General features: G+C 35.6%; 1 long non-coding RNA gene across 1 annotated transcript; it reads left to right on the top strand.

Moving 5' to 3' along the window:
• Positions 1-2,642: 2,642 nt before the first annotated feature.
• On the top strand, positions 2,643-20,368 carry LOC121601656. The gene is made up of 5 exons (XR_006006151.1): positions 2,643-2,697; positions 3,233-3,358; positions 17,981-18,099; positions 19,810-19,924; positions 20,283-20,368. It is a non-coding gene; the product is annotated as an uncharacterized LOC121601656 (long non-coding RNA).
• The last annotated feature ends 3,655 nt before the right edge of the window (positions 20,369-24,023 follow it).

The raw sequence follows: 24,023 nt of genomic DNA, 5'->3' as shown, positions 1-24,023 counted from the left end.
GTAGATCTCGGCAAGACCTTTCCAAAACATACCTTGCGTGTTTTGTAGCTTAAATGGTTCGGTAGTTATGACGTTTTGAAAATGTTTGTTTACAAACTTTAACCCTCAATATCTCGGAAATGGTAAGAGATAGCTCAAAAATGTATATGTGTAAAATAGTCTGAGAATTGTCCAATCTACCCAAAAAACACCTTTCGAGCGAATCGGTGAGATGAAATTTTCCGAAAATTTTCACTTTTATTTTTAAAAACAGTGTGATTAGACTCTCAGTTAAATGACACGCTATCAACAAGTACAAAACAAACCTCATTTTCTGGTGATTTCAAACGATTGTTAAGATCAAATTAATAATCATGAACAATCAATAATATATCAATGTGAGATATTTTCAAAAATATTTAACAAAACTTGACACCCTTACAAGACCATTTTTCAAACCAATTCTTGATATTTTATTGTATATTACTTTTTCAATATTCAATTCAATATACTCATCGCATTGACAATCCTGTTTCGAATCAAAACTTAAACTAGCTAAACAGAGGAATTTTACATACATTTTTATCACAATTTACACCAACGCATTGAATTTGCATTTATAAAACAGTTTGTGTATGGCTCTGTGTGTCGCCCGCTTTCAGGACGATCGTCCAGCCAGAGCAAGAATGGAGGGGGGTGACGAAGTTTCAGTCTCTTCTATAGATATAAATTTTCGTTGTAACGCGTTTCGCGTAACATACTAAACTCCAGCAGGGAGAGCGAGAGAGCAACACATAGCTGCACAGAGACGGTGGTGAAAGCAGGAAAGAATACACGGCACACGCTGCAAACGGTGCCGTCGGGCAGGGCTCATGAACCTTTTTGCAAAGGAAATTTGGTATGCAACACTTGCTGCTTTGCGTGAAACAAGTTGAGTACTCCTGCTATGACGAGCTTATTCTCTCTTCCTGTCCTTCCTTCTCTCGTGTTCGGTTTGATCGAGAGAATGCGCTCTTGCGTTGCCGTTTTCCACTCTCATTCTGCTTTGTGCTATATTTCGCGAGGACAGATTTAAAATGTTTTCATTCGTATTGAATTATCCTTTTACTCACAGTTGAGTTGATGGTTTTTATGATCGAGGATCATGATCATATTTATATGATTCTTCTTTCTCTTCTACTAGAGCATTCTTCTTTCAAAATTTGTTTTGAATGTTAACCTTTGTTCGAGTGTAACCGCCATATAGTTGATTAAATTTTTCCATACCACTGCATTATTATTAATCTTTAATTTTCTATCTGGCAATTTTTCTACTTGTGCAATGCGAGAAAAAAAAGCTTCAGTTTTAGATTCATTTACTTTCAGCTTCCTTGTTTTACAGTTTCTTGCATAATGATTGAGTCCTTTGTTTTGGGTTGTTATAATTGTTCTTAGACATTTGGCAGAGGAACTAATCGCAAAATCATCGGCAAAAGAGTATCGTTTGACATTTTTCATTTTTCGAACATCGCATATGAAAATATTAAACAGAATCGGTGAAAGTATGCTTCCGTGGGGAAGGCCTGCTAATGTGTAGAACGGTGTGGAGGTAAAATTATTTATGTGAACCGAGCCTGTTCGCCTTTTCAAATGTGGAGGAAAATTTAAGGATACAAGTTTGAAATAACAATCCTTCATGTCAAACCGTATCAAAGGCCTTGGAAGTTATTCGGTTTTACTCCTAATTATTTCACATTTCAACACTTACATAATAATTAGTACAGGTACGCTGTACTTTATTATTAAATTAAATAATTAATAATTAAATAATTTATTTAGTGACTATAACTTTTCGTTAAAAGCTACATTACACGAACATTTGCTATATTTAAAAAAAAACCTGCGTGATTCGACTCCCGAAATAAAAGATACGTGATTGATCTTGCCCCCATTAATAGCGCATCTCGGGAACAGCCTCTAGTTTCAATCGCAATCAGAATCCCAATCTCAATCGATACACAAACCGAAACAGAGTCCCGGTCTAGATCGAATAGCAATCCCAATCCCAATCAAAATCATAATCGAATCCGGAACGAGTCCCAATCCCAATCGAATCGCAATTTCAATCAGAATCCCAATCGAATCGCAATCAAATCCCAATCACAAAGGAATCTTTTAGGAATTCTAATCCTACAAACGGAATCCGATTCGATCGAATCTTTATTGGATTGAATCTTCGAATCTTCCGAATCCTTCAATGTTGGAAGATTGTTACACTAGTTTTGTGTAGTGTATTAACAATTCGCTTCCTTTAGCATTTTTCCACTGAACCGTTTGGTCTAATTAATTTAATCCTTTAACGCATCGAATCCTTCTTTTTCGTACCAGTTTGTGTGTTTGTGCATGTGTAAATGCAGTGAGAGATTAAGCAATAAGTGTAAGAATCGATCATGTTGGTTCGTTTTTACTCAAATAAACATGCTTACTGCTAGTACGTTATAACTTCTCTCCTTCTCTCCTTCCTTCCGCTGGCCCAGTCGCAGTACAAATCGCGCGTGTGTGCTTGAAGGTGCGAATGTAAGAAGCTCTCGCTCTAGCGCATGAGTTAATCGCATTCTTTCTTTCTCCCGTCATTTGTAACCGCTTCGTTCAAACCAAGTTTTGCACTTGCCAAAGCAGCACCGTTTTTTAATGCTCGTCGTAATTTTCCAATGTGAAAGTTTTGCTGGTGGTCTATTGGTAAAGTGCAATTAAGAATATTATCCTGATCGTTATAAACACCAGTGATCGTATGAGTTACTTGTGATACGCGCGAGCGCGCGCGTGTGTGTGTGTGTGTGTGTGTGTGTGTGTGTGTGTGTGTGTGTGTGTGTGTGTGTGTGTGTGTGTGTGTCTGTGTGTGTGGTTGGATGTTGTGATTTAGAATTCGCTTCCATTGGTATTTTTCCGCTGAACCGTAATTAATGGTTTACTATAATTCATTTAATCCTTTAACGCACCGAGTCCTTCCTTTCCGTACCAGTTTGTGTGTTTGTGCATGTGAAAATGCTGTGAGAGATTAAGCAATGTGTGTAGAATCGATCACGTTGGTTCGTCTTCAATAAAAAAAAACATGGTTGCTGCTAGTACAGCATAGCTTCACTCCTTCCTTCCGCTGGCCCAGTCGTAGTAGAAATCGTTAGTCAGTTTGTGGGTGTTCTTTTGTGCATGTGTATTTTATATTTTTGTGTTTGTTTTCGATAGTTATCATTAACTGTATTAAATTTCATTTTAGTTATCAGTGTGTGCGTTGTGCGAGAGCGTCAAAGACAATTAAAACGTATAAACTCTTTGTATTAAAAATTTGCTGGTCCTTACGTGCACAGATAGAATTATCGTGAAGCCATCAATTTTCATGAAAGTAAGTATAAGTTTTTTTATTTTAATCAGCAAAACATATCAAATAAATGAACAATGAAATAATATATTGAAGAACAATAGACTACAATATACAAAGAATACATCCATATATATGTATATATATATATATATATATATATATATATATATATATATATATATATATATATATATATATATATATATATATATATATATATATAGATTAGTATTTGATTATATTTCTGTATACATTTGTAAGGATTATCAAGAAATCAAAGATAACCCCAAGTTCAATATAAGGTATACATATGCGTGTTTGCTTAATAGCTGTTCCAAGGTTCTTGAAAAGTCTCCCTTGCAAATTACATAATGCATATAATTTATCCAACGCTGTCGAAAAAAAATTTACGGCTGTACACCTTTTTTTGTATTGTAATGATTAAGGGAAGGATAACTTTGTGCATTATCAAATTTATTCCTTTAACCGTGACATGTTAAGTACATAACTTCGGGCGTCATACAACGAACACCGATTTTTCTTGCAAGGTCGATAGACTACTTTCAGGCGTTAAGGACGAGATTTATAATGTGCTTGCTTTTTTAATGAATAATGCACTGTGCTACCGATAATGTTCCAAAGGTTTTGGATACGTTTTTTGCAGAAAAAAAACATTTCAAAATAAGAAATACCACCCTCTATTCATTTTTGTTTTGTCATTTGTTTTCGATGCTTACATAATTTGCAGCAATCATGTTTAAAAAATAATTGTTGGTTCTTGTTGATCGATCACTACCATTTTTGGTTTGCCATTTAATACTTTAAAACTAGAAGAATTACAATAAAAAATACTTACATATTCACTTTTATTACAACAATTGGTACAGAGAGAAAACAAATACACAATCACTTCTCTCCCTCATCGATTAATTAGCCATTTCCACCATCGCCATTGATTCAGTTGTAAGATGAACAAGATTTCAAACAACAAGATGTTTTTTTGAAAACAAGATTTCAAACAAGATCTCGTTCATTCATTTACAATCTTTCTAATTTTCTAAGACACAATTGAGAATATGACACATAAAACAACTTTAATTTAGTATTGACACTGCTATCTCGCTGGATGTTGCTTTAAAGTGTGTTACACGGCCCTCCTAGTGGTTATACCTATTGGTTTAGTCAGGCTGAGGCATGCGGAAATAGGTGCTCATAGTTGAAGGTGGTTGATTTACCTTCCTTTTTAACCTCTGGCAACGAATGAAGGAAAAAAAAATACAGAAACTTGCGGAGTCTTACTTTAGCTAAATACTGAAGTTGTGAAACAAAGACTCAGCTTATGGATCAGTTGTAATATCTTTTGATAAAAACATATTTTACGATATAATCAAAAAGTATGATTAGACTCTCAGTTAAATGACACGCTATCAACAAGTACAAAACAAACCTCATTTTCTGGTGATTTCAAACGATTGTTAAGATCAAATTATTAATCATGAATAATCAATAATTTATCAATGTGAGATATTTTCAAAAATATTTAACAGAACTTGATACCCTTACAAGACCATTTTTCGAAACCCATTCTTGATATTTTATTGTATATTATTTTTTCAATATTCAATTCAATATACTCATCGCATTGACAATCCTGTTTCGAATCATAACTTAAACTAGCTAAACAGAGGAATTTGATATATGTTTTTATCACAATTTACACCAACGCATTGAATTTGCATTTATAAAACAGTTTGTGTGTGGCTCTGTATGTCGCCCGCTTTCAGGACGATCGTCCAGCCAGAGCAAGAATGGAGGGGGGTGACGAAGTTTCAGCCTCTTCTATAGATATAAATTTTCGTTGTAACGCGTTTCGCGTAACATAGGAAACTCCAGCAGCGAGAGCGAGAGAGCAACACATAGCTGCACAGAGACGGTGGTGAAAGCAGGAAAGAATACACGGCACACGCTGCAAACGGTGCCGTCGGGCAGGGCTCATGAACCTTTTTGCAAAGGAAATTTGGTATGGAACACTTGCTGCTTTGCGTGAAACAAGTTGAGTACTCCTGCTATGACGAGCTTATTCTCTCTTCCTGTCCTTCCTTCTCTCGTGTTCGGTTGATCGAGAGAATGCGCTCTTGCGTTGCCGTTTTCCACTCTCATTCTGCTTTATGCCATATTTCGCGAGGACAGATTTAAAATGTTTTCATTCGTATTGAATTATCCTTTTACTCACAGTTGAGTTGATGGTTTTATGATCGAGGATCATGATCATTTTTATTTGATTCATTTATTAATTTAGCCACACCCGTGCCGGGCAGTGTGTGCGTTTGTTCGGGTGTATGTTTCTCGAAGGATCAAGCAAGCAACGGAGTAAGCAAACGGAGGGTTTGTAAGGGGATTCGTTTAAATTACACTTCTAATTTTACACTACTTTGTTGCAAAAAAAACAATAAGGCGGGGTGCTTGTAGAACATGGGCGACACTGCTATCTCGCTGGATGTTGCTCCAAAGTGGTTACACGGCCCTCCTAGTGGTTATACCTATTGGTTTAGTCAGCTGAGGCATGCGGAAATAGGTGCTCATAGTTGAAGGTGGTTGATTACCTTCCTTTTTTACCTCTGGCAACGAATGAAGGAAACAAAATACAAAAACTTGCGGAGTCTTACATTAGCTAAATACTGAAGGTGTGAAACAAAGACTCAGCTTATGGATCAGTTGTAATATCTTTGATAAAAACATATTTTACGATTTAATCAAAAAGTGTGACTAGACTTTCTGTTAAATGACACGCTATCAACAATATAAAACAAACCTCATTTTCTTATGATTTCAAACGATTGTGAAGATCAAATTGATAATCATGAACAATCAATAATATATCAATGTGAGATATTTTCAAAAATATTTAACAAAACTTGACACCCTTACAAGACCATTTTTCAAACCAATTCTTGATATTTTAGTGTATATTACTTTTTCAATATTCAATACAATATACTCATCGCATTGACAATCCTGTTTCGAATCAAAACTTAAACTAGCTAAACAGAGGAATTTGATATATGTTTTTATCACAATTTATACCAACGCATTGAATATGCATTTATAAAACAGTTTGTGTGTGGCTCTGTGTGTCGCCCGCTTTCAGGACGATCGTCCAGCTAGAGCAATTCGTATTGAATTATCCTTTTACTCACAGTTGAGTTGATGGTTTTATGATTGAGGATCATGATCATTTGTATTTGATTCATTTATTAATTTAGCCACACCCGTGCCGGCAGTGTGTGCGTTTGTTCGGGTGTATGTTTCTCGAAGGATCAAGCGAGCAACGAAGTAACCAAACGGAGGGGTTGTAAGGGGATTCGTTTAAGTTACACTTCTAATTCTACACTACTTTGTTGCAAAAAAACAATAAGGCGAAGATGCTTGTATGAACATGGGCGACACTGCTATCTCGCTGGATGTTGCTCCAAAGTGGTTACACGCCCTCCTAGTGGTTATACCTATTGGTTTAGTCAGGCTGAGGCATGCGGAAATAGGTGCTCATAGTTGAAGGTGGTTGATTTACCTTCCTTTTTTACCTCTGGCAACGAATGAAGGAAACAAAATACAAAAACTTGCGGAGTCTTACATTAGCTAAATACTGAAGGTGTGAAACAAAGACTCAGCTTATGGATCAGTTGTAATATCTTTTGATAAAAACATATTTTACGATTTAATCAAAAAGTGTGACTAGACTTTCTGTTAAATGACACGCTATCAACAAGTACAAAACAAACCTCATTTTCTTATGATTTCAAACGATTGTGAAGATCAAATTGATAATCATGAACAATCAATAATATATCAATGTGAGATATTTTCAAAAATATTTAACAAAACTTGACACCCTTACAAGACCATTTTTCAAACCAATTCTTGATATTTTTTGTATATTACTTTTTCAATATTCAATTCATATACTCATCTCATTGACAATCCTGTTTCGAATCAAAACTTAAACTAGCTAAACAGAGGAATTTGATATATGTTTTTATCACAATTTATACCAACGCATTGAATATGCATTTATAAAACAGTTTGTGTGTGGCTCTGTGTGTCGCCCGCTTTCAGGACGATCGTCCAGCTAGAGCAATTCGTATTGAATTATCCTTTTACTCACAGTTGAGTTGATGGTTTTATGATTGAGGATCATGATCATTTGTATTTGATTCATTTATTAATTTAGCCACACCCGTGCCGGGCAGTGTGTGCGTTTGTTCGGGTGTATGTTTCTCGAAGGATCAAGCGAGCAACGAAGTAACCAAACGGAGGGGTTGTAAGGGGGATTCGTTTAAGTTACACTTCTAATTCTACACTACTTTGTTGCAAAAAAACAATAAGGCGAAGATGCTTGTATGAACATGGGCGACACTGCTATCTCGCTGGATGTTGCTCCAAAGTGGTTACACGGCCCTCCTAGTGGTTATACCTATTGGTTTAGTCAGGCTGAGGCATGCGGAAATAGGTGCTCATAGTTGAAGGTGGTTGATTTACCTTCCTTTTTTTACCTCTGGCAACGAATGAAGGAAACAAAATACAAAACTTGCGGAGTCTTACATTAGCTAAATACTGAAGTGTGAAACAAAGACTCAGCTTATGGATCAGTTGTAATATCTTTTGATAAAAACATATTTTACGATTTAATCAAAAGTGTGACTAGACTTTCTGTTAAATGACACGCTATCAACAGTACAAAACAAACCTCATTTTCTTATGATTTCAAACGATTGTGAAGATCAATTGATAATCATGAACAATCAATAATATATCAATGTGAGATATTTTCAAAAATATTTTAACAAAACTTGACACCCTTACAAGACCATTTTTCAAACCAATTCTTGATATTTTATTGTATATTACTTTTCAATATTCAATTCAATATACTCATCTCATTGCCATCCTGTTTCGAATCAAACTTAAACTAGCTAAACAGAGGAATTTGATATATGTTTTTATCACAATTTATACCAACGCATTGAATATGCATTTTAAAACAGTTTGTGTGTGCTCTGTGTGTCGCCCGCTTTCAGGACGATCGTCCAGCTAGAGCAATTCGTATTGAATTATCCTTTTACTCACAGTTGAGTTGATGGTTTTATGATTGAGGATCATGATCATTTGTATTTGATTCATTTATTAATTTAGCCACACCCGTGCCGGCAGTGTGTGCGTTTGTTCGGGTGTATGTTTTTCTCGAAGGATCAAGCGAGCAACGAGTTAACCAAACGGAGGGGTTGTAAGGGGATTCGTTTAAGTTACACTTCTAATTCTACACTACTTTGTTGCAAAAAAACAATAAGCGAAGATGCTTGTATGAACATGGGTGACACTGCTATCACACTGGATGTTGCTCCTAAAAGGTTACACTGTATGGAGCGATTGTAGATCTCGGCGAGACCTTTCCAAACATACCTTGCGTTTTTTGTAGCTTAAATGGTTCGGAAGTTATGACGTTTTGAAATGTTTGTTTACAAACTTTAACCCTTAATATCTCGAAAACGGTAAGAGATAGCTAAAAAATGTATATGTGTAAAAAGTCTTAGAACTGTTCAATCTATCAAAAAAACACCTTTCGAGCGAATCGGTGAGATTAAATTTTCCGAAATTTTTACTTTTATTTTTAAAAACAGTGTGATTAGACTCTCAGTTAATGACACGCTATCAACAAGCACAAAACAAACCTCATTTTCTGGTGATTTCAAACGATTGAAGATCAAATTAATAATCATGAACAATCAATAATATATCAATGTGAGATATTTTCAAAATATTTAACAAAATTGATACCTTTACAAGACCATTTTTCGAAACCAATTCTTGATATTTTATTGTATATTACTTTTTCAATATTCAATTCAATATACTCATCGCATTGACAATCCTGTTTCGAATCAAAACTTAAACTAGCTAAACAGAGGAATTTTACATACATTTTTATCACAATTTACACCAACGCATTGAATTTGCATTTATAAAACAGTTTGTGTATGGCTCTGTGTGTCGCCCGCTTTCAGGACGATCGTCCAGCCAGAGCAAGAATGGAGGGGGGTGACGAAGTTTCAGCCTCTTCTATAGATATAAATTTTCGTTGTAACGCGTTTCGCGTAACATACGAACTCCAGCAGGGAGAGCGAGAGAGCAACACATAGCTGCACAGAGACGGTGGTGAAAGCAGGAAAGAATACACGGCACACGCTGCAACGGTGCCGTCGGGCAGGCTCATGAACCTTTTTGCAAAGGAATTTGGTATGGAACACTTGCTGCTTTGCGTGAAACAAGTTGAGTACTCCTGCTATGACGAGCTTATTCTCTCTTCCTGTCCTTCCTTCTCTCGTGTTCGGTTTGATCGAGAGAATGCGCTCTTGCGTTGCCGTTTTCTCCACTCTCATTCTGCTTTATGCCATATTTCGCGAGGACAGATTTAAAATGTTTTCATTCGTATTGAATTATCCTTTTACTCACAGTTGAGTTGATGGTTTTATGATCGAGGATCATGATCATTTTTATTTGATTCATTTATTAATTTAGCCACACCCGTGCCGGGCAGTGTGTGCGTTTGTTCGGGTGTATGTTTCTCGAAGGATCAAGCAAGCAACGGAGTAAGCAAACGGAGGGTTTGTAAGGGGGATTCGTTTAAATTACACTTCTAATTTTACACTACTTTGTTGCAAAAAAAACAATAAGGCGGGGGTGGTTGTAGAACATGGGCGACACTGCTATCTTGCTGGATGTTGCTCCAAAGTGGTTACACTGTATGGAGCGATTGTAGATCTCGGCGAGACCTTTCCAAAACATACCTTTGGAAGCGTTTTTTGTAGCTTAAATGGTTCGGAAGTTATGACGTTTTGAAATGTTTGTTTACAAACTTTAACCCTTAATATCTCGAAAACGGTAAGAGATAGCTAAAAATGTATATGTGTAAAAGTCTTAGAACTGTTCAATCTATCAAAAAAACACCTTTCGAGCGAATCGGTGAGATTAAATTTTCCGAAATTTTTTACTTTTATTTTTAAAAACAGTGTAATTAGACTCTCAGTTAAATGACACGCTATCAACAAGTACAAAACAAACCTCATTTTCTGGTGATTTCAAACGATTGTTAGGATCAAATTAATAATCATGAACAATCAATAATATATCAATGTGAGATATTTCAAAAATATTTAACAAAAATTGATACCTTTACAAGACCATTTTTCGAAACCAATTCTTGATATTTTATTGTATATTACTTTTTCAATATTCAATTCAATATACTCATCGCATTGACAATCCTGTTTCGAATCAAAACTTAAACTAGCTAAACAGAGGAATTTTACATACATTTTTATCACAATTTACACCAACGCATTGAATTTGCATTTATAAAACAGTTTGTGTATGGCTCTGTGTGTCGCCCGCTTTCAGGACGATCGTCCAGCCAGAGCAAGAATGGAGGGGTGACGAAGTTTCAGTCTCTTCTATAGATATAAATTTTCGTTGTAACGCGTTTCGCGTAACATACGAAACTCCAGCAGCGAGAGCGAGAGAGCAACACATAGCTGCACAGAGACGGTGGTGAAAGCAGGAAAGAATACACGGCACACGCTGCAAACGGTGCCGTCGGGCAGGGCTCATGAACCTTTTTGCAAAGGAAATTTGGTATGGGACACTTGCTGCTTTGCGTGAAACAAGTTGAGTACTCCTGCTATGACGAGCTTATTCTCTCTTCCTGTCCTTCCTTCTCTCGTGTTCGGTTTGATCGAGAGAATGCGCTCTTGCGTTGCCGTTTTCCACTCTCATTCTGCTTTATGCCATATTTCGCGAGGACAGATTTAAAATGTTTTCATTCGTATTGAATTATCCTTTTACTCACAGTTGAGTTGATGGTTTTATGATCGAGGATCATGATCATTTTTATTTGATTCATTTATTAATTTAGCCACACCCGTGCCGGGCAGTGTGTGCGTTTGTTCGGGTGTATGTTTCTCGAAGGATCAAGCAAGCAACGGAGTAAGCAAACGGAGGGTTTGTAAGGGGATTCGTTTAAATTACACTTCTAATTTTACACTACTTTGTTGCAAAAAAACAATAAGGCGGGGGTGCTTGTAGAACATGGGCGACACTGCTATCTCGCTGGATGTTGCTCCAAAGTGGTTACACGGCCCTCCTAGTGGTTATACCTATTGGTTTAGTCAGGCTGAGGCATGCGGAAATAGGTGCTCATAGTTGAAGGTGGTTGATTTACCTTCCTTTTTTACCTCTGGCAACGAATGAAGGAAACAAAATACAAAACTTGCGGAGTCTTACATTAGCTAAATACTGAAGGTGTGAAACAAAGACTCAGCTTATGGATCAGTTGTAATATCTTTTGATAAAAACATATTTTACGATTTAATCAAAAGTGTGACTAGACTTTCTGTTAAATGACACGCTATCAACAAGTATAAAACAAACCTCATTTTCTTATGATTTCAAATGATTGTGAAGATCAAATTGATAATCATGAACAATCAATAATATATCAATGTGAGATATTTTCAAAAATATTTAACAAAACTTGACACCCTTACAAGACCATTTTTCAAACCAATTCTTGATATTTTATTGTATATTACTTTTTCAATATTCAATACAATATACTCATCGCATTGACAATCCTGTTTCGAATCAAAACTTAAACTAGCTAAACAGAGGAATTTGATATATGTTTTTATCACAATTTATACCAACGCATTGAATATGCATTTATAAAACAGTTTGTGTGTGGCTCTGTGTGTCGCCCGCTTTCAGGACGATCGTCCAGCTAGAGCAATTCGTATTGAATTATCCTTTTACTCACAGTTGAGTTGATGGTTTTATGATTGAGGATCATGATCATTTGTATTTGATTCATTTATTAATTTAGCCACACCCGTGCCGGGCAGTGTGTGCGTTTGTTCGGGTGTATGTTTCTCGAAGGATCAAGCGAGCAACGAAGTAACCAAACGGAGGGGTTGTAAGGGGGATTCGTTTAAGTTACACTTCTAATTCTACACTACTTTGTTGCAAAAAAACAATAAGGCGAAGATGCTTGTATGAACATGGGCGACACTGCTATCTCGCTGGATGTTGCTCCAAAGTGGTTACACGGCCCTCCTAGTGGTTATACCTATTGGTTTAGTCAGGCTGAGGCATGCGGAAATAGGTGCTCATAGTTGAAGGTGGTTGATTTACCTTCCTTTTTTACCTCTGGCAACGAATGAAGGAAACAAAATACAAAAACTTGCGGAGTCTTACATTAGCTAATACTGAAGGTGTGAAACAAAGACTCAGCTTATGGATCAGTTGTAATATCTTTTGATAAAAACATATTTTACGATTTAATCAAAAAGTGTGACTAGACTTTCTGTTAAATGACACGCTATCAACAAGTACAAAACAAACCTCATTTTCTGGTGATTTCAAACGATTGTTAGGATCAAATTAATAATCATGAACAATCAATAATATATCAATGTGAGATATTTTCAAAAATATTTAACAAAAATTGACACCCTTACAAGACCATTTTTCGAAACCAATTCTTGATATTTTATTGTATATTACTTTTTCAATATTCAATACAATATACTCATCGCATTGACAATCCTGTTTCGAATCAAAACTTAAACTAGCTAAACAGAGGAATTTGATATATGTTTTTATCACAATTTATACCAACGCATTGAATATGCATTTATAAAACAGTTTGTGTGTGGCTCTGTGTGTCGCCCGCTTTCAGGACGATCGTCCAGCTAGAGCAATTCGTATTGAATTATCCTTTTACTCACAGTTGAGTTGATGGTTTTATGATTGAGGATCATGATCATTTGTATTTGATTCATTTATTAATTTAGCCACACCCGTGCCGGGCAGTGTGTGCGTTTGTTCGGGTGTATGTTTCTCGAAGGATCAAGCGAGCAACGAAGTAACCAAACGGAGGGGTTGTAAGGGGGATTCGTTTAAGTTACACTTCTAATTCTACACTACTTTGTTGCAAAAAACAATAAGGCGAAGATGCTTGTATGAACATGGGCGACACTGCTATCTCGCTGGATGTTGCTCCAAAGTGGTTACACGGCCCTCCTAGTGGTTATACCTATTGGTTTAGTCAGGCTGAGGCATGCGGAAATAGGTGCTCATAGTTGAAGGTGGTTGATTTACCTTCCTTTTTTACCTCTGGCAACGAATGAAGGAAACAAATACAAAAACTTGCGGAGTCTTACATTAGCTAAATACTGAAGGTGTGAAACAAAGACTCAGCTTATGGATCAGTTGTAATATCTTTTGATAAAACATATTTTACGATTTAATCAAAAAGTGTGACTAGACTTTCTGTTAAATGACACGCTATCAACAAGTACAAAACAAACCTCATTTTCTTATGATTTCAAACGATTGTGAAGATCAAATTGATAATCATGAACAATCAATAATATATCAATGTGAGATATTTTCAAAAATATTTAACAAAACTTGACACCCTTACAAGACCATTTTTCAAACCAATTCTTGATATTTTATTGTATATTACTTTTTCAATATTCAATTCAATATACTCATCTCATTGACAATCCTGTTTCGAATCAAAACTTAAACTAGCTAAACAGAGGAATTTGATATATGTTTTTATCACAATTTATACCAACGCATTGAATATGCATTTATAAAACAGTTTGTGTGTGGCTCTGTGTGTCGCCCGCTTTCAGGACGATCGTCCAGCTAGAGCAATTCGTATTGAATTATCCTTTTACTCACAGTTGAGTTGATGGTTTTATGATTGAGGATCATGATCATTTGTATTTGATTCATTTATTAATTTAGCCACACCCGTGCCGGGCAGTGTGTGCGTTTGTTCGGGTGTATGTTTCTCGAAGGATCAAGCGAGCAACGAAGTAACCAAACGGAGGGGTTGTAAGGGGGATTCGTTTAAGTTACACTTCTAATTCTACACTACTTTGTTGCAAAAAAACAATAAGGCGAAGATGCTTGTATGAACATGGGTGACACTGCTATCACACTGGATGTTGCTCCTAAAAGGTTACACTGTATGGAGCGATTGTAGATCTCGGCGAGACCTTTCCAAAACATACCTTGCGTTTTTTTGTAGCTTAAATGGTTCGGAAGTTATGACGTTTTGAAAATGTTTGTTTACAAACTTTAACCCTTAATATCTCGAAAACGGTAAGAGATAGCTAAAAAATGTATATGTGTAAAAAGTCTTAGAACTGTTCAATCTATCAAAAAAAACACCTTTCGAGCGAATCGGTGAGATTAAATTTTCCGAAATTTTTTACTTTTATTTTTAAAACAGTGTGATTAGACTCTCAGTTAAATGACACGCTATCAACAAGTACAAAACAAACCTCATTTTCTGGTGATTTCAAACGATTGTTAGGATCAAATTAATAATCATGAACAATCAATAATATATCAATGTGAGATATTTTCAAAAATATTTAACAAAAATTGATACCTTTACAAGACCATTTTTCGAAACCAATTCTTGATATTTTATTGTATATTACTTTTTCAATATTCAATTCAATATACTCATCGCATTGACAATCCTGTTTCGAATCAAAACTTAAACTAGCTAAACAGAGGAATTTTACATACATTTTTATCACAATTTATACCAACGCATTGAATTTGCATTTATAAAACAATTTGTCTATGGCTCTGTGTGTCGCCCGCTTTCAGGACGATCGTCCAGCCAGAGCAAGAATGGAGGGGGTGACGAAGTTTCAGCCTCTTCTATAGATATAAATTTTCGTTGTAACGCGTTTCGCGTAACATACTAAACTCCAGCAGGGAGAGCGAGAGAGCAACACATAGCTGCACAGAGACGGTGGTGAAAGCAGGAAAGAATACGTTGCACGCTGCAAACGGTGCCGTCGGGCAGGGCTCATGAACCTTTTTGCAAAGGAAATTTGGTATGGAACACTTGCTGCTTTGCGTGAAACAAGTTGAGTACTCCTGCTATGACGAGCTTATTCTCTCTTCCTGTCCTTCCTTCTCTCGTGTTCGGTTTGATCGAGAGAATGCGCTCTTGCGTTGCCGTTTTCCACTCTCATTCTGCTTTATGCCATATTTCGCGAGGACAGATTTAAAATGTTTTCATTCGTATTGAATTATCCTTTTACTCACAGTTGAGTTGATGGTTTTATGATCGAGGATCATGATCATCTTTATATGATTCTTCTTTCTCTTCTACTAGAGCATTCTTCTTTCAAAATTTGTTTTGAATGTTAACCTTTGTTCGAGTGTAACCGCCATATAGTTGATTCAATTTTTCCATACCACTGCATTATTATTAATCTTTAATTTTCTATCGGCAATTTTTCTACTTGTGCAATGCCAGAAAAAAAGCTTCAGTTTTAGATTCATTTACTTTCAGCTTCCTTGTTTTACAGTTTCTTGCATAATGATTGAGTCCTTTGTTTTGGGTTGTTATAATTGTTCTTAGACATTTGGCAGAGGAACTAATCGCAAAATCATCGGCAAAAGAGTATCGTTTGACATTTTTCATTTTTCGAACATCGCATATGAAAATATTAAACAGAATCGGTGAAAGTATGCTTCCGTGGGGAAGGCCTGCTAATGTGTAGAACGGTGTGGAGGTAAAATTATTTATGTGAACCGAGCCTGTTCGCCTTTTCAAATGTGGAGGAAAATTTAAGGATACAAGTTTGAAATAACAATCCTTCATGCCAAACCGTATCAAAGGCCTTAGAAGTTATTCGGTTTTACTCCTAATTATTTCACATTTCAACACTTACATAATAATTAGTACAGGTACGCTGTACTTTATTATTAAATTAAATAATTAATAAATTAATAATTTATTTAGTGACTATAACTTTTCGTTAAAAGCTACATTACACGAACATTTGCTATATTTAAAAAAAACCTGCGTGATTCGACTCCCGAAATAAAAGATACGTGATTGATCTTGCCCCCATTAATAGCGCATCTCGGGAACAGCCTCTAGTTTCAATCGCAATCAGAATCCCAATCTCAATCGATACACAAACCGAAACAGAGTCCCGGTCTAGATCGAATAGCAATCCCAATCCCAATCAAAATCATAATCGAATCCGGAACGAGTCCCAATCCCAATCGAATCGCAATTTCAATCAGAATCCCAATCGAATCGCAATCAAATCCCAATCACAAAGGAATCTTTTAGGAATTCTAATCCTACAAACGGAATCCGATTCGATCGAATCTTTATTGGGATTGAATCTTCGAATCTTCCGAATCCTTCAATGTTGGAAGATTGTTACACTAGTTTTGTGTAGTGTATTAACAATTCGCTTCCTTTAGCATTTTTCCACTGAACCGTTTGGTCTAATTAATTTAATCCTTTAACGCATCGAATCCTTCTTTTTCGTACCAGTTTGTGTGTTTGTGCATGTGTAAATGCAGTGAGAGATTAAGCAATAAGTGTAAGAATCGATCATGTTGGTTCGTTTTTACTCAAATAAACATGCTTGCTGCTAGTACGTTATAACTTCTCTCCTTCTCTCCTTCCTTCCGCTGGCCCAGTCGCAGTACAAATCGCGCGTGTGTGCTTGAAGGTGCGAATGTAAGAAGCTCTCGCTCTAGCGCATGAGTTAATCGCATTCTTTCTTTCTCCCGTCATTTGTAACCGCTTCGTTCAAACCAAGTTTTGCACTTGCCAAAGCAGCACCGTTTTTTTAATGCTCGTCGTAATTTTCCAATGTGAAAGTTTTGCTGGTGGTCTATTGGTAAAGTGCAATTAAGAATATTATCCTGATCGTTATAAACACCAGTGATCGTATGAGTTACTTGTGACACGCGCGAGCGCGCGCGCGCGCGCGCGCGTGTGTGTGTGTGTGTGTGTGTGTGTGTGTGTGTGTGTTGTGGTGATTGACAGTTCGCTTCCTTTTACATTTTTCTACTAAACTGTAATTAATGGTTTACTCTAATTAATTTAATCCTTTAACGCACCCACTCCTTCCTTTTGTTACCAGTTAAGTGTTTGTGCATGTGAAAATGCAGTGAGGGATCAATCAAAAGTGGAATAACGATCACTTTGGTTCGTCTTAAATGGAAAAAACATGGTTGTTGCTAGTACGGTATAGCTTCTCTAATTCCTTCCGCTGGCCCAGTCGCAGTAGAAATCGTGCGTCTGTGTGTGTGTGTGTGTGTGTGTGTGTGTGTGTGTGTGTGTGTGTGTGTGTCTGTGTGTGTGGTTGGATGTTGTGATTTAGAATTCGCTTCCATTGGTATTTTTCCGCTGAACCGTAATTAATGGTTTACTATAATTCATTTAATCCTTTAACGCACCGAGTCCTTCCTTTCCGTACCAGTTTGTGTGTTTGTGCATGTGAAAATGCTGTGAGAGATTAAGCAATGTGTGTAAGAATCGATCACGTTGGTTCGTCTTCAATAAAAAAAAACATGGTTGCTGCTAGTACAGCATAGCTTCACTCCTTCCTTCCGCTGGCCCAGTCGTAGTAGAAATCGTTAGTCAGTTTGTGGTGTTCTTTTGTGCATGTGTATTTTATATTTTTGTGTTTGTTTTCGATAGTTATCATTAACTGTATTAAATTTCATTTTAATTATCAGTGTGTGCGTTGAGCGGGAGCGTCAAAGACAATTAAAACATATAAACTCTTTGTATTAAAAATTTGCTGGTCCTTACGTGCACAGATAGAGTTATCGTCAAGCCATCAATTTTCATGAAAGTAAGTATCAGTTTTTTTTTATTTTAATCAGCAAAACATATCAAATAAATGAACAATGAAATAATATATTGAAGAACAATAGACTACAGTATACAAAGTACATCTATATACCTATTAAATATGATATATATCTATTTATATATATATATATATATATATATATATATATATATATATATATATTATATATATATATATATATATATATATATATATATATATAATATATATATATAATATATATATATAAATATATATATATATTATATATATATATATATATATATATATAATATATATATTATATATATATATATATATATATATATATATATATATATATATATATATTATATATATTATATATATATATTATATATATATATATATATATATATATATATATATATATATTATATATATATATACTATATATATATATTATATTACATATATATATATATATTATATATATATATACTATATATATATATTATATATATATATATATTATATATATTAGATATTATATATATATATATATATATTATATATATATATAGATTAGTATTTGATTAAATTTCTGGTTACATTTGTTGTAAGCATTATCACGATATCAAAGATAACCCCAAGTTGAATTTAACGTATACATATGCGTTTTTGCTAAATAGCTGTTCCAAGGTTCTTGAAAAGTCTCCCTTGCAAATTAAATATGCATATAATTTTTTCCAACGCTGTCGAAAAAAAAGTGTACGGCTGTTCGCCCTGTTTTGTATTTAAATGATTTATGGAAGGATAACTTTGTGCATAATCAAAATTATTCCTTCTACCGTAACATGTTCAGTGCATAACTTCGGGCGTCATACAACGAACACCGATTTTTCTTGCAAGGTCGATAGACTACTTTCAGGCGTTAAGGACGAGATTTATAATGTGCTTGCTTTTTTAATGATAATGCACTGTGCTACCGATTATGTTTCCAAAGTTTTTGGATACGTTTTTTTGCAGAAAAACATTTCAAATAAGAAAATTCCACCCTCTATTCATTTTTGTTTTGTCATTTGTTTTCGATGCCTCACATAAATTTGCAGCAATCATGTTTAAAAAATAATTGTTGGTTCTTGTTGATCGATCACTACCATTTTTTGAATGCTATTCAATTCTTAAAAAACTAGAAGAATTACAATGAAAAATACTTACACATTCACTTTTATTACAACAATTGGTACAGAGAGAAAACAAATACACAATCACTTCTCTCCCTCATCGATTAATTAGCCATTTCCACCATCGCCATTGATTCAGTTGTAAGATGAACAAGATTTCAAACAACAAGATGTTTTTTTGAAAACAAGATTTCAAACAAGATCTCGTTCATTCATTTACAATCTTTCTAATTTTCTATGACACAATTGAGAATATGACACATGAGAACAGCTTTAATTCAGTATTGCGAAATCCAATGTTAGTAACTTCAGCGTAAAGTTTTATGATTCAATTTTTCATACAATTTTCTACGATTAAATTGCATTCAACTGCTTTCCTTGAATTTCTTATTTGTTATCAATCATTTTCTGTTTTGCATTAAAAAAACTAAACATAAAAATATTATTTTTTAGGCTCTTTAAGGTTTTGACTTACTTTTTCTTCAATAAAATTAAAGAAAAGGATCGTAATGAATAATTTTTTTTTAATGTTTATACTTCCCAGTTATTGCTACCGAAAGAATACATCTCTACAATCTTTTCTGTGTACAACGTTCATCGATCCATCCATCGATCCATCTTCAGCTTTACTATCATCACAACTTTACGACAGTGCAAAGGTTCGTTGCTCCTATACATGATCCTCAATTAAAATGCAATGTATACCAGAAGCTGTAGTATTGCATGTAAATATGTTATACCTGCGAAATAATTTATTATTGTGTTAATTTTTCGAAATAAAACATTAAAAATTTCCTTGTTTCTCTTTCGTTAATACAATTTCTACGGATGAATTGTATAAAACCGTTTCGCTTGATTTTCTCATTTTATATTAATCATTTTTCTGTTCTGTATTTAAAGAAAAAACATTAAAGTATTCTTTTTTGGCTTCTAAAGGTTTTGACTTATTTTTTTCTCCAATAAAATTAACGAAAAGGATCGTAATGAACATCATATTCTCATTTTTACACTTCACAGTTATTGGTACCGAAGAATACAGCTCCACAATCTCTCTGCGCACAACGTTCATCGATCCATCCTCTATCTCCAGCTTTACTATCATCACAACTTTGCGACAGTGCAAAGGTTCGTTGCTCCTATACAAATGATTCTAAATTCAAATGCATTGTATACCAGAATCTGTATTATTTCGAATAATTTTCCCATACCTGCGGAACAGTTTATAATTGTGTTGACTTTTGCGAATAAAAAACCTACCAAAATTCATTAAGTGTAGCGGAATTTTATGAGATGAGTTTGAGAAGAACGGACGGTAGGTGCGTCTAACATTTCTTGTATTCCATTCTTTGATACAATTATTGTACAGTTTAATTGCATACTTTAACTGCTTTTCATGATTTTATTAATCTAATTTCTATCTTTTTCTCTTCGGTACTAATTGAACTAAAACATATTGCAACTGTATTTTGAGGCTCATCTAGGTAATAATATATGTTTGCTTCAATAATAGTATGCGTACAGTATTAGTATAAACAGTTTTATTAACCACATAATACTACCAGAATTTATTTCACAGCAATTGGTACTGAATTAAAAACAACTTCACAATCCCTTCATTGTACATCCGCATCGATCCATCCTATTCCTGCACCATTGCCATCATAACACCTGTAAGGCAGTGAAATGGACCATTACTGCAAATGCGTTTTTCTCTCCAATTACTTACAATCTTTTCAAGATGCGATATGATAACAAATAAAATTTTCGATCCTCGAGACATTAATTGGTTGTATTTGTAGTATTTGATATTAGAATTCATTTGGTGGAGCTGAATAAAATGTTTGTTGTTTGAGAGGAAAGGAAGATATTTCAAATATTCCCACCATTTCATACCTTTTTTACAACATTTTACGGTTTCATTGCATACAACCGCTTCCCTTGCTTTTCTCGTTTTATTCTCGATTTTATTTTGTTCTGTTAAAACAAAAACATAAAACCATTTTTTACTGTTCTATTACTTAACTTCTTTTCTTTACAATTGTAGCATCTAAATAGTTCCTTATTACCATTATTCCTTCATTTGTATATTTCACAGCCATTGTACCGAAAGTATACATCTCCAGAATCCTTTCGCTGTACGTCCACATTGATCCACACTCTTTCCCTACCATCACCACCCACACACCTGTTAGACAATGAAATGTTTCACTGCCGCTTATGTGTTTTCCCCAAATATTGTGCAGTTTATGCATAGTTTGGTATTATCATTATTAAAATTATAATTCCTACCAACCAAATAATGATTTTGTAAATTTTTCGCACTACGTAAAATAAAATGCATTAGGCGAACTGAGATAAATAAAAACAGTTTAAGGAGAAAGGTGGGTGTGTCAAACATTCCTTGTTTTCTATTATTTCATTCAATATTCTACGGTTTCATTGCATACAACCTCTGTCCATGACTTTTATTTGTTTGTTTTGATCTTCGTCGGTTCTGTAGGTTAAAAAAAACCCTTTTAAAGAAAGCAGCTATTGTGCTTGGTAAGGTTTATTTTTTACCTCGTTCATCTCAATTCATCATATGGAACATATATTTATTATTTCAACATTAAATAGTACTTGGTATCGAAAAAAACATTCTCGACAATCTCTTCTTAGTACCTTCTCATTGAATTATCCACTTGTTAAACTATCGCCAGCATCACAGAAATTGTTGAATTTTATTACAACGATAGTGGATTTACGCACACGTTAAATATCATGTGGCATGTGAAGTGGAAAATCAATGAACCTGCGACCTAGGCAATTTGCTTGCTTTGTTCTTTTCAGCTTTAATTGAATCACATTTATAATTTGGTTTGGTCGCTGAACAATGGGTAGATAGTTTGTAAGTAAACAAAGTTTTATTGTTATCCTGGATTGCTCACTGGATTAATAGCTACTCATTTTCTTATCAAATTGGGAAATAAATTATTGCTATAAGAATATGACCGAAATTTTTACTTCCAAAGCGATTATTTTTTCAAGGGATGCTATCGATTTCAATAATAATTACTTCTGTTGCCATGAAATTATTTCCAATAAGAATGGTTTCAGAGTCTAACAGCAAGTAGAAATATTGTTTTGAGTGCCACTATCGAAACCTTGTTCACAATAGTTTTAATCGCGTTTGGTTATGGCTGATATATGATTTAAGTTGTGTTCTTCTTTGCTAGTTTTTTCTTTTTCTCCTGTATACTACTAGTTTCTTCTCTTCTTACTTTGTGTCTTTGCTGTATTTCATCTTTCTGCTGCGATCAAAAGATCATGGAAATGGATTCACTCACGTCGTGCGTGCTGCAAGAAGCCAGCGAGAGGATCATTAGAGCGAGATATTCGACACCCCCCACTTGAGACAGTGGAAGAGTGCAAGAAGCGAAAGCAACGGCTAAGATCGGCACTCTTCCGTTATCGCAAGCGTTCGAGACTTCCTGCTCCGGACGAAACGGGCTGCTTCGAGGAAAAGGCGACTAGGCCGCCAACGGTAGCAATGTATCGATGTATTCAGTTGAATGCTGCACCATTGGATACGGTTATGGCAACATCCGTTCCAGCGCTCCAACCAACAGCTCCATCGCCACCGCCAGTGCAGCAGCCTGTTCACCTTCACAGCCATTCCCGGACGATATTCAGCTTCGGTTGGACACGGAAACAACACAGCAGCGACGGCCTATTAATCAAATGGCAGCGAAATATTGCGTATTGGGCAAGGGTATTACACGGTCTACAATCACCCGCAAAGGCATCGTTTGGTCCATTAAGAACTGTTCTCACTGTACTGCAGCACCCAAGTGGCCAGGCGAGGCTCCTACGTATGCTGCAACAGTGGTCAGGTTGAGCTGCGACCGTTCGATCATCCTCCAGCAGAACTTCAGCAGTTTTTCAATAGTCCCCTTTCATCAAAGACATTCGCAAATATAATACGCTTTTGCATTCACGTCCATGGGTGCGTCAACCAAAAGAAATGATCCCGTACAGCAGGATGAAGCTGTTACGCGGTGGTGGAGTGTACAACTACCGCATCTAGGGAGCACTTTGCCACCGCATGGGCTCCCTTATTAATCAGCCGGGGTTTGCTCCATCGTTTGCTCAATATACTTTTATGATGCGACCGATGAAGAACAATGCAACGCAATGCTCAATACAAGAATGTTGTTTCTGTGCCGGATTGGAAGGAACTATCATTTCAACGTTGCAGCGTGTGATTACCGAACAAACCCACTGGCTAGAACATTCATGCATGCTTACGAGAATGTCGATAAGCGAAGGTGTAAACATTAGACTTGTTTGCATTTCAGATCAAAAGCGTTGACACAGCGTCCTTACAAACACAACCGACCAAAGTAGCCGAGATAGGAAGTCTCTTTGTTGAAGGGCAAACTGTACCAACGCGAGATTTGATCGTGCAAACCCATGCTAATGGGTCATTGACAAGAGTGTTTGAACAAAACCAGCTCTTTGATGCATGCAATATCCTTTGTTTCATCCCTATGGCGAGTTGGGTTGGACGTTTGGGCTCCAAACATGTCGGCGCTCAACGTTGCATACCGATGCACAGGATGCAGTCCCGGAAATGTCTCATCGACAAATCACACCACGAGAGTACGCGGCTTATCGGCTATGCTGGCGGCCAACCGACAACAACACTGTTCCACCGGTGTTCGACTCCTTTTGCCAATCAGTACTGTGTCGATCAGTTTTGTAAGGTGGAAGCGCAAC

The sequence above is a fragment of the Anopheles merus genome, unplaced genomic scaffold (assembly GCF_017562075.2).
Source record: "Anopheles merus strain MAF unplaced genomic scaffold, AmerM5.1 LNR4000136, whole genome shotgun sequence".
NCBI classification, from domain to species: Eukaryota; Metazoa; Arthropoda; class Insecta; order Diptera; family Culicidae; genus Anopheles; species Anopheles merus.
The sequence above is the reverse complement of the archived record's forward strand: the minus strand, read 5'-3'. Positions and strand labels throughout refer to the sequence as shown.